The sequence below is a fragment of the Coffea arabica genome, chromosome 3e, assembly GCF_036785885.1.
Source record: "Coffea arabica cultivar ET-39 chromosome 3e, Coffea Arabica ET-39 HiFi, whole genome shotgun sequence".
In the NCBI taxonomy this organism is placed as follows: domain Eukaryota; kingdom Viridiplantae; phylum Streptophyta; class Magnoliopsida; order Gentianales; family Rubiaceae; genus Coffea; species Coffea arabica.
The window spans coordinates 35,917,832-35,930,145 of record NC_092315.1 but is presented as its reverse complement, the minus strand read 5'-3'; positions in this window follow the sequence as shown (position 1 = coordinate 35,930,145).

Sequence of the window (12,314 nt, the reverse complement as noted above, 5' to 3'; positions counted from 1 at the left end):
ATTGCTTCCGAATTGGTTGTTGAGGCCTTCTGATGAAATGTAACCCTATTTCTTAGCTTTCAGCTGGTTTTGGAATTTCTGGATTTGGACTTGGATAGCCTGCTTTATGATGTTTCCGCTAGAATGCGTTATGTGAATCTGTTTTTGTGATTCTGGTATGGTATCTTGCATTTTTGACCTGGTTACACTCGAAACTGGGTTGAGTGACCTTCTACAATGTTGTAGCCCTGCATTTTAGCTTCGAAACGGTGTATCTTGCACCTTGATCCGACCATCGTAGTACCTTTGGTACAATTACCGCAAAATGACGTCAAAACTGTTTTTCTGGTTTTGAGCTTAACTTTCATTTCCGGACTTTTCCCTAGCTTGACATGTACTAGTACTACTTGGAGCTTGCTGAATGGCTATTGGATGAACTTGTTGTTGTGTGTGTGTACCTTTGGGTTGGAATGAGGAAATAATGAAGCCATGATGGCTGGAAAAGTTAGCAAATTCAGGGGAAGTGCTGTCCGAACTTTGAAGGAACTTGTTTGCATTGAGTTTGTGATCTAAGACTTGGATTTGAGCAAGGCAATGTTATATGATGGATGATTTCTGAGCCGTGGAGGTGAGTGACCCTAAACTATTTCCGAAGTACTTGTGAAATATTTCTTGCATTATTTATTCGATTGCATATCATGCGTGCTTGCATGTGAGTTCATGACATGATTTGGCTTCAATGAGTTCCGGGAAAGTCTTGTGCTGGACACCAACGTCTCCACTCTGTTTATGGTTCATGTTCATGTTTATCTGGAGCTCAAGAAGGGGCTCCCTCTGAATGTTAATGTTAATGTTAAATGATCTATTTGAGCGTTGGGTGTTCAAGTGCTATGATTTCCCTGGCTCACGAGAGCACTAAACGAACATTTGATCTCTGAATCATGACATCATCGAAATGATCGAAATGCAACATTGTGAAATATATTTGTTTAATGATTTTCCTGGTTACTCGATGAGCTTCTAGCTCACCCCAAAAATATTTATTCCCCTCCACAGGGCTCAAAGCGAAGGAAGGACTTGTAGTACTTGTTCACGTGACTGGATGGCATGTATCTTGTATAATTTGGATTTGGAATCATTTTATGTATAGTTGAGAATCGTTTCCGCTTCGCTTATGACATGTAATTATTGGAGGCTTGGATGTATATTTGTGGACCATGTGATGTATATTTGAGGTTTATTCTTGTAATTCATTTGAGGACTGTAGTGAACGACTGAGTCCAGGCGAGAGCTGGGCAGGCGACCCGCCGAACCCTCTGGTTCGCCTTAGGGGGAGGTGGGGCTGTCACAGTTGGTATCAGAGCTTAGGCTTCAGATCTCTGTAGTGTATCCTAGGCTTGAAGTTTAGGATGCCGGACTGTGGGTTTGGTTTGAAATATTAGTGATTCTTGCGGGATGTCTTGACTTGATTGGTACAAGATGGAATGTCGAGGACGGCATTCTTTTAAGGAGGGGAGATTGTGACGCCCCGAAAAGTATAAGTGTGAGAACCCGAAAATTTTCTAATTTTCAAGGGTTTATTTTATTTAATCGCCCGCCTTTTCTACATTTTCTTTATTAGAAAATGGTCCCCAGATAAAGTTTACGAGCAAAGATAGTTTGAAAATGATTTTTCTAGTATCGGTTAGTTTTTGAGAAATTAAGAGCGTATTTTGAACGTGGGACCCGCAAGTGCGGTAAATGCATTATATTTTTGACAACTTGTTGGATTTTTGTATTAAGTGATATTATTTTACAAGGTGTTAAGATATTTGTATTGGAGAGACAAAAAGATAAGTTTTGAACCAAAAGGTGACAAGTGTCACCTTGTGATTTAATCTTGGACTTTGACCATTTAACTTTACCTTTACCTTTACTAAATAAATACCAAAATTTGACCAAAATAAGCTTCATTTTGCAAGCTTCTTGGCCGAATGTTCTTGCTCAAGAAAGAAAGAAAAGCTCTCAATTTCTTCCTTCTATTTCTTGCTCAATCTTCAAATCCAACCAATAAAACTCCAAATCGTTCCATAAAATCTCTTTGCTAAGTGGTCTTGAGGTGTTTTGTGGAGTTGTTTGGAAAGCTAAGGTGATTTGTTGCTCTATCTCTTGTATGGCTAAGGTGAGTTGTGAAGAACCACTCTCCTCCCTTAATTGATGTTCAATTCATGATTGGTGGTGGTATAAGATGCACTTTTATGGATTATATCTTGATTTTGGTTGAATTGGTGAAGTTTTATAATTTTTGGGGATTTTTCTGTTTTCATATGGATATGATTATGGGGTCATGTATGATGATTGGAAATGATGTTTAATGACTCTAGGAGGTGGAAAAAGTGATTAATTACAATCAATTTCTGTTTTGGAAGGAAAAGTGGAAAACTAGGTATCAATGTTCTTCATTCTGTCCGAATTTTTAGCTCATAGATAGAGGCCGAATTGGCCTTGGCTTAAAACATGAAAGTTGTATGGAATGACATTTTAGAGGTTCCTACAAAATTTCAGGTCAATCGGAGTAGTGTAGAATGAGAAAGTCGAAATTACTATTGATGTCCTGGTTTTACCCGAATGTAAGAATTGTGCCTGTAATTGATTGTTTTGGCTGGAATTGCTTCCGAATTGGTTGTTGAGGCCTTCTGATGAAATGTAACCCTGTTTCTTAGCTTTCAGCTGGTTTTGGAATTTCTGGATTTGGACTTGGATAGCCTGCTTTATGATGTTTCCGCTAGAATGCGTTATGTGAATCTGTTTTTGTGATTCTGGTATGGTATCTTGCATTTTTTACCTGGTTACGCTCGAAACTGGGTTGAGTGACCTTCTACAATATTGTAGCCCTGTCTTTTAGCTTCGAAACGGTGTATCTTGCACCTTGATCCGACCATCGTAGTACCTTTGGTACAATTACCGCAAAACGACGTCAAAACTATTTTTCTGGTTTTGAGCTTAACTTTCATTTCTGGACTTTTCCCTAGCTTGACTTGTACTAGTACTACTTGGAGCTTGCTGAATGGCTATTGGATGAACTTGTTGTTGTGTGTGTGTACCTTTGGGTTGGAATGAGGAAATAATGAAGCCATGATGGCTGGAAAAGTTAGCAAATTCAGGGGAAGTGCTGTCCGAACTTTGAAGGAACTTGTTTGCATTGAGTTTGTGATCTAAGACTTGGATTTGAGCAAGGAAATGTTATATGATGGATGATTTCTGAGCCGTGGAGGTGAGTGACCCTAAACTATTTCCGAAGTACTTGTGAAATATTTCTTGCATTATTTATTCGATTGCATATCATGCGTGCTTGCATGTGAGTTCATGACATGATTTGGCTTCAATGAGTTCTGGGAAAGTCTTGTGCTGGACACCAACGTCTCCACTCTGTTTATGGTTCATGTTCATGTTTATCTGGAGCTCAAGAAGGGGCTCCCTCTGAATGTTAATGTTAATGCTAAATGATCTATTTGAGCGTTGGGTGTTCAAGTGCTATGATTTCCCTGGCTCACGAGAGCACTAAACGAACATTTGATCTCTGAATCATGACATCATCGAAATGATCGAAATGCAACATTGTGAAATATATTTGTTTAATGATTTTCCTGGTTACTCGCTGAGCTTCTAGCTCACCCCAAAAATATTTATTCCCCTCCACAGGGCTCAAAGCGAAGGAAGGACTTGTAGTACTTGTTCACGTGACTGGATGGCATATATCTTGTATAATTTGGATTTGGAATCATTTTATGTATAGTTGAGAATCGTTTCCGCTTCGCTTATGACATGTAATTATTGGAGGCTTGGATGTATATTTGTGGACCATGTGATGTATATTTGAGGTTTATTCTTGTAATTCATTTGAGCACTGTAGTGAAAGACTGAGTCCCGGCGAGAGCTGGGCAGGCGACCCGCCGAACCCTCTGGTTCGCCTTAGGGGGAGGTGGGGCTGTCACAGTTGGTATCAGAGCTTAGGCTTCAGATCTCTGTAGTGTATCCTAGGCTTGAAGTTTAGGATGCCGGACTGTGGGTTTGGTTTGAAATATTAGTGATTCTTGCGGGATGTCTTGACTTGATTGGTACAAGATGGAATGTCGAGGACGGCATTCTTTTAAGGAGGGGAGATTGTGACGCCCCGAAAAGTATAAGTGTGAGAACCCGAAAATTTTCTAATTTTCAAGGGTTTATTTTATTTAATCGCCCGCCTTTTCTACATTTTTTCTTTATTAGAAAATGGTCCCCAGATAAAGTTTACGAGCAAAGATAGTTTGAAAATGATTTTTCTAGTATCGGTTAGTTTTTGAGAAATTAAGAGCGTATTTTGAACGTGGGACCCGCAAGTGCGGTAAATGCATTATATTTTTGACAACTTGTTGGATTTTTGTATTAAGTGATATTATTTTACAAGGTGTTAAGATATTTGTATTAGAGAGACAAAAAGATAAGTTTTGAACCAAAAGGTGACAAGTGTCACCTTGTGATCTAATCTTGGACTTTGACCATTTAACTTTACCTTTACCTTTACTAAATAAATACCAAAATTTGACCAAAATAAGCTTCATTTTGCAAGCTTCTTGGCCGAATGTTCTTGCTCAAGAAAGAAAGAAAAGCTCTCAATTTCTTCCTTCTATTTCTTGCTCAATCTTCAAATCCAACCAATAAAACTCCAAATCATTCCATAAAATCTCTTTGCTAAGTGGTCTTGAGGTGTTTTGTGGAGTTGTTTGGAAAGCTAAGGTGATTTGTTGCTCTATCTCTTGTATGGCTAAGGTGAGTTGTGAAGAACCACTCTCCTCCCTTAATTGATGTTCAATTCATGATTGGTGGTGGTATAAGATGCACTTTTATGGATTATATCTTGATTTTGGTTGAATTGGTGAAGTTTTATAATTTTTCGAGATTTTTCTGTTTTCAAATGGATATGATTATGGGGTCATGTATGATGATTGGAAATGATGTTTAATGACTCTAGGAGGTGGAAAAAGTGATTAATTACAATCAATTTCTGTTTTGGAAGGAAATGTGGAAACCTAGGTTTCAATGTTCTTCATTCTGTCCGAATTTTTAGCTCATAGATAGAGGCCGAATTGGCCTTGGCTTAAAACATGAAAGTTGTATGGAATGACATTTTAGAGGTTCCTACAAAATTTCAGGTCAATCGGAGTAGTGTAGAATGAGAAAGTCGAAATTACTATTGCTGACCTGGTTTTACCCGAATGTAAGAATTGCGCCTGTAATTGATTGTTTTGGCTGGAATTGCTTCCGAATTGGTTGTTGAGGCCTTCTGATGAAATGTAACCCTATTTCTTAGCTTTCAGCTGGTTTTGGAATTTCTGGATTTGGACTTGGATAGCCTGCTTTATGATGTTTCCGCTAGAATGCGTTATGTGAATCTGTTTTTGTGATTCTGGTATGGTATCTTGCATTTTTGACCTGGTTACACTCGAAACTGGGTTGAGTGACCTTCTACAATGTTGTAGCCCTGCATTTTAGCTTCGAAACGGTGTATCTTGCACCTTGATCCGACCATCGTAGTACCTTTGGTACAATTACCGCAAAATGACGTCAAAACTGTTTTTCTGGTTTTGAGCTTAACTTTCATTTCCGGACTTTTCCCTAGCTTGACATGTACTAGTACTACTTGGAGCTTGCTGAATGGCTATTGGATGAACTTGTTGTTGTGTGTGTGTACCTTTGGGTTGGAATGAGGAAATAATGAAGCCATGATGGCTGGAAAAGTTAGCAAATTCAGGGGAAGTGCTGTCCGAACTTTGAAGGAACTTGTTTGCATTGAGTTTGTGATCTAAGACTTGGATTTGAGCAAGGCAATGTTATATGATGGATGATTTCTGAGCCGTGGAGGTGAGTGACCCTAAACTATTTCCGAAGTACTTGTGAAATATTTCTTGCATTATTTATTCGATTGCATATCATGCGTGCTTGCATGTGAGTTCATGACATGATTTGGCTTCAATGAGTTCCGGGAAAGTCTTGTGCTGGACACCAACGTCTCCACTCTGTTTATGGTTCATGTTCATGTTTATCTGGAGCTCAAGAAGGGGCTCCCTCTGAATGTTAATGTTAATGTTAAATGATCTATTTGAGCGTTGGGTGTTCAAGTGCTATGATTTCCCTGGCTCACGAGAGCACTAAACGAACATTTGATCTCTGAATCATGACATCATCGAAATGATCGAAATGCAACATTGTGAAATATATTTGTTTAATGATTTTCCTGGTTACTCGATGAGCTTCTAGCTCACCCCAAAAATATTTATTCCCCTCCACAGGGCTCAAAGCGAAGGAAGGACTTGTAGTACTTGTTCACGTGACTGGATGGCATGTATCTTGTATAATTTGGATTTGGAATCATTTTATGTATAGTTGAGAATCGTTTCCGCTTCGCTTATGACATGTAATTATTGGAGGCTTGGATGTATATTTGTGGACCATGTGATGTATATTTGAGGTTTATTCTTGTAATTCATTTGAGGACTGTAGTGAACGACTGAGTCCAGGCGAGAGCTGGGCAGGCGACCCGCCGAACCCTCTGGTTCGCCTTAGGGGGAGGTGGGGCTGTCACAGTTGGTATCAGAGCTTAGGCTTCAGATCTCTGTAGTGTATCCTAGGCTTGAAGTTTAGGATGCCGGACTGTGGGTTTGGTTTGAAATATTAGTGATTCTTGCGGGATGTCTTGACTTGATTGGTACAAGATGGAATGTCGAGGACGGCATTCTTTTAAGGAGGGGAGATTGTGACGCCCCGAAAAGTATAAGTGTGAGAACCCGAAAATTTTCTAATTTTCAAGGGTTTATTTTATTTAATCGCCCGCCTTTTCTACATTTTCTTTATTAGAAAATGGTCCCCAGATAAAGTTTACGAGCAAAGATAGTTTGAAAATGATTTTTCTAGTATCGGTTAGTTTTTGAGAAATTAAGAGCGTATTTTGAACGTGGGACCCGCAAGTGCGGTAAATGCATTATATTTTTGACAACTTGTTGGATTTTTGTATTAAGTGATATTATTTTACAAGGTGTTAAGATATTTGTATTGGAGAGACAAAAAGATAAGTTTTGAACCAAAAGGTGACAAGTGTCACCTTGTGATTTAATCTTGGACTTTGACCATTTAACTTTACCTTTACCTTTACTAAATAAATACCAAAATTTGACCAAAATAAGCTTCATTTTGCAAGCTTCTTGGCCGAATGTTCTTGCTCAAGAAAGAAAGAAAAGCTCTCAATTTCTTCCTTCTATTTCTTGCTCAATCTTCAAATCCAACCAATAAAACTCCAAATCATTCCATAAAATCTCTTTGCTAAGTGGTCTTGAGGTGTTTTGTGGAGTTGTTTGGAAAGCTAAGGTGATTTGTTGCTCTATCTCTTGTATGGCTAAGGTGAGTTGTGAAGAACCACTCTCCTCCCTTAATTGATGTTCAATTCATGATTGGTGGTGGTATAAGATGCACTTTTATGGATTATATCTTGATTTTGGTTGAATTGGTGAAGTTTTATAATTTTTGGGGATTTTTCTGTTTTCATATGGATATGATTATGGGGTCATGTATGATGATTGGAAATGATGTTTAATGACTCTAGGAGGTGGAAAAAGTGATTAATTACAATCAATTTCTGTTTTGGAAGGAAAAGTGGAAAACTAGGTTTCAATGTTCTTCATTCTGTCCGAATTTTTAGCTCATAGATAGAGGCCGAATTGGCCTTGGCTTAAAACATGAAAGTTGTATGGAATGACATTTTAGAGGTTCCTACAAAATTTCAGGTCAATCGGAGTAGTGTAGAATGAGAAAGTCGAAATTACTATTGCTGACCTGGTTTTACCCGAATGTAAGAATTGCGCCTGTAATTGATTGTTTTGGCTGGAATTGCTTCCGAATTGGTTGTTGAGGCCTTCTGATGAAATGTAACCCTGTTTCTTAGCTTTCAGCTGGTTTTGGAATTTCTGGATTTGGACTTGGATAGCCTGCTTTATGATGTTTCCGCTAGAATGCGTTATGTGAATCTATTTTTGTGATTCTGGTATGGTATCTTGCATTTTTGACCTGGTTAAACTCGAAACTGGGTTGAGTGACCTTCTACAATGTTGTAGCCCTGCATTTTAGCTTCGAAACGGTGTATCTTGCACCTTGATCCGACCATCGTAGTACCTTTGGTACAATTACCGCAAAATGACGTCAAAACTGTTTTTCTGGTTTTGAGCTTAACTTTCATTTCCGGACTTTTCCCTAGCTTGACTTGTACTAGTACTACTTGGAGCTTGCTGAATGGCTATTGGATGAACTTGTTGTTGTGTGTGTGTACCTTTGGGTTGGAATGAGGAAATAATGAAGCCATGATGGCTGGAAAAGTTAGCAAATTCAGGGGAAGTGCTGTCCGAACTTTGAAGGAACTTGTTTGCATTGAGTTTGTGATCTAAGACTTGGATTTGAGCAAGGCAATGTTATATGATGGATGATTTCTGAGCCGTGGAGGTGAGTGACCCTAAACTATTTCCGAAGTACTTGTGAAATATTTCTTGCATTATTTATTCGATTGCATATCATGCGTGCTTGCATGTGAGTTCATGACATGATTTGGTTTCAATGAGTTCTGGGAAAGTTTTGTGCTGGACACCAACGTCTCCACTCTGTTTGTGGTTCATGTTCATGTTTATCTAGAGCTCAAGAAGGGGCTCCCTCTGAATGTTAATGTTAATGTTAAATGATCTATTTGAGCGTTGGGTGTTCAAGTGCTATGATTTCCCTGGCTCACGAGAGCACTAAACGAACATTTGATCTCTGAATCATGACATCATCGAAATGATCAAAATGCAACATTGTGAAATATATTTGTTTAATGATTTTCCTGGTTACTCGCTGAGCTTCTAGCTCACCCCAAAAATATTTATTCCCCTCCACAGGGCTCAAAGCGAAGGAAGGACTTGTAGTACTTGTTCACGTGACTGGATGGCATGTATCTTGTATAATTTGGATTTGGAATCATTTTATGTATAGTTCAGAATCGTTTCCGATTCGCTTATGACATGTAATTATTGGAGGCTTGGATGTATATTTGTGGACCATGTGATGTATATTTGAGGTTTATTCTTGTAATTCATTTGAGGACTGTAGTGAACGACTGAGTCCCGGCGAGAGCTGGGCAGGCGACCCGCCGAACCCTCTGGTTCGCCTTAGGGGGAGGTGGGGCTGTCACAGTTGGTATCAGAGCTTAGGCTTCAGATCTCTGTAGTGTATCCTAGGCTTGAAGTTTAGGATGCCGGACTGTGGGTTTGGTTTGAAATATTAGTGATTCTTGCGGGATGTCTTGACTTGATTGGTACAAGATGGAATGTCGAGGACGGCATTCTTTTAAGGAGGGGAGATTGTGACGCCCCGAAAAGTATAAGTGTGAGAACCCGAAAATTTTCTAATTTTCAAGGGTTTATTTTATTTAATCGCCCGCCTTTTCTACATTTTCTTTATTAGAGAATGTTCCCCAGATAAAGTTTACGAGCAAAGATAGTTTGAAAATGATTTTTCTAGTATCGGTTAGTTTTTGAGAAATTAAGAGCGTATTTTGAACGTGGGACCCGCAAGTGCGGTAAATGCATTATATTTTTGACAACTTGTTGGATTTTTGTATTAAGTGATATTATTTTACAAGGTGTTAAGATATTTGTATTGGAGAGACAAAAAGATAAGTTTTGAACCAAAAGGTGACAAGTGTCACCTTGTGATTTAATCTTGGACTTTGACCATTTAACTTTACCTTTACCTTTACTAAATAAATACCAAAATTTGACCAAAATAAGCTTCATTTTGCAAGCTTCTTGGCCGAATGTTCTTGCTCAAGAAAGAAAGAAAAGCTCTCAATTTCTTCCTTCTATTTCTTGCTCAATCTTCAAATCCAACCAATAAAACTCCAAATCATTCCATAAAATCTCTTTGCTAAGTGGTCTTGAGGTGTTTTGTGGAGTTGTTTGGAAAGCTAAGGTGATTTGTTGCTCTATCTCTTGTATGGCTAAGGTGAGTTGTGAAGAACCACTCTCCTCCCTTAATTGATGTTCAATTCATGATTGGTGATGGTATAAGATGCACTTTTATGGATTATATCTTGATTTTGGTTGAATTGGTGAAGTTTTATAATTTTTGGAGATTTTTCTGTTTTCATATGGATATGATTATGGGGTCATGTATGATGATTGGAAATGATGTTTAATGACTCTAGGAGGTGGAAAAAGTGATTAATTACAATCAATTTCTGTTTTGGAAGGAAAAGTGGAAAACTAGGTTTCAATGTTCTTCATTCTGTCCGAATTTTTAGCTCATAGATAGAGGCCGAATTGGCCTTGGCTTAAAACATGAAAGTTGTATGGAATGACATTTTCGAGGTTCCTACAAAATTTCAGGTCAATCGGAGTAGTGTAGAATGAGAAAGTCGAAATTACTATTGCTGACCTGGTTTTACCCGAATGTAAGAATTGCGCCTGTAATTGATTGTTTTGGCTGGAATTGCTTCCGAATTGGTTGTTGAGGCCTTCTGATGAAATGTAACCCTGTTTCTTAGCTTTCAGTTGGTTTTGGAATTTCTGGATTTGGACTTGGATAGCCTGCTTTATGATGTTTCCGCTAGAATGCGTTATGTGAATCTGTTTTTGTGATTCTGGTATGGTATCTTGCATTTTTGACCTGGTTACACTCGAAACTGGGTTGAGTGACCTTCTACAATGTTGTAGCCCTGCATTTTAGCTTCAAAACGGTGTATCTTGCACCTTGATCCGACCATCGTAGTACCTTTGGTACAATTACCGCGAAATGACGTCAAAACTGTTTTTCTGGTTTTGAGCTTAACTTTCATTTCCGGACTTTTCCCTAGCTTGACTTGTACTAGTACTACTTGGAGCTTGCTGAATGGCTATTGGATGAACTTGTTGTTGTGTGTGTGTACCTTTGGGTTGGAATGAGGAAATAATGAAGCCATGATGGCTGGAAAAGTTAGCAAATTCAGGGGAAGTGCTGTCCGAACTTTGAAGGAACTTGTTTGCATTGAGTTTGTGATCTAAGACTTGGATTTGATCAAGGCAATGTTATATGATGGATGATTTCTGAGCCGTGGAGGTGAGTGACCCTAAACTATTTCCGAAGTACTTGTGAAATATTTCTTGCATTATTTATTCGATTGCATATCATGCGTGCTTGCATGTGAGTTCATGACATGATTTGGCTTCAATGAGTTCTGGGAAAGTCTTGTGCTGGACACCAACGTCTCCACTCTGTTTATGGTTCATGTTCATGTTTATCTGGAGCTCAAGAAGGGGCTCCCTCTGAATGTTAATGTTAATGTTAAATGATCTATTTGAGCGTTGGGTGTTCAAGTGCTATGATTTCCCTGGCTCACGAGAGCACTAAACGAACATTTGATCTCTGAATCATGACATCATCGAAATGATCGAAATGCAACATTGTGAAATATATTTGTTTAATGATTTTCCTGGTTACTCGCTGAGCTTCTAGCTCACCCCAAAAATATTTATTCCCCTCCACAGGGCTCAAAGCGAAGGAAGGACTTGTAGTACTTGTTCACGTGACTGGATGGCATGTATCTTGTATAATTTGGATTTGGAATCATTTTATGTATAGTTGAGAATCGTTTCCGCTTCGCTTATGACATGTAATTATTGGAGGCTTGGATGTATATTTGTGGACCATGTGATGTATATTTGAGGTTTATTCTTGTAATTCATTTGAGGACTGTAGTGAACGACTGAGTCCAGGCGAGAGCTGGGCAGGCGACCCGCCGAACCCTCTGGTTCGCCTTAGGGGGAGGTGGGGCTGTCACAGTTGGTATCAGAGCTTAGGCTTCAGATCTCTGTAGTGTATCCTAGGCTTGAAGTTTAGGATGCCGGACTGTGGGTTTGGTTTGAAATATTAGTGATTCTTGCGGGATGTCTTGACTTGATTGGTACAAGATGGAATGTCGAGGACGGCATTCTTTTAAGGAGGGGAGATTGTGACGCCCCGAAAAGTATAAGTGTGAGAACCCGAAAATTTTCTAATTTTCAAGGGTTTATTTTATTTAATCGCCCGCCTTTTCTACATTTTCTTTATTAGAAAATGTTCCCCAGATAAAGTTTACGAGCAAAGATAGTTTGAAAATGATTTTTCTAGTATCGGTTAGTTTTTGAGAAATTAAGAGCGTATTTTGAACGTGGGACCCGCAAGTGCGGTAAATGCATTATATTTTTGACAACTTGTTGGATTTTTGTATTAAGTGATATTATTTTACAAGGTGTTAAGATATTTGTATTGGAGAGACAAAAAGA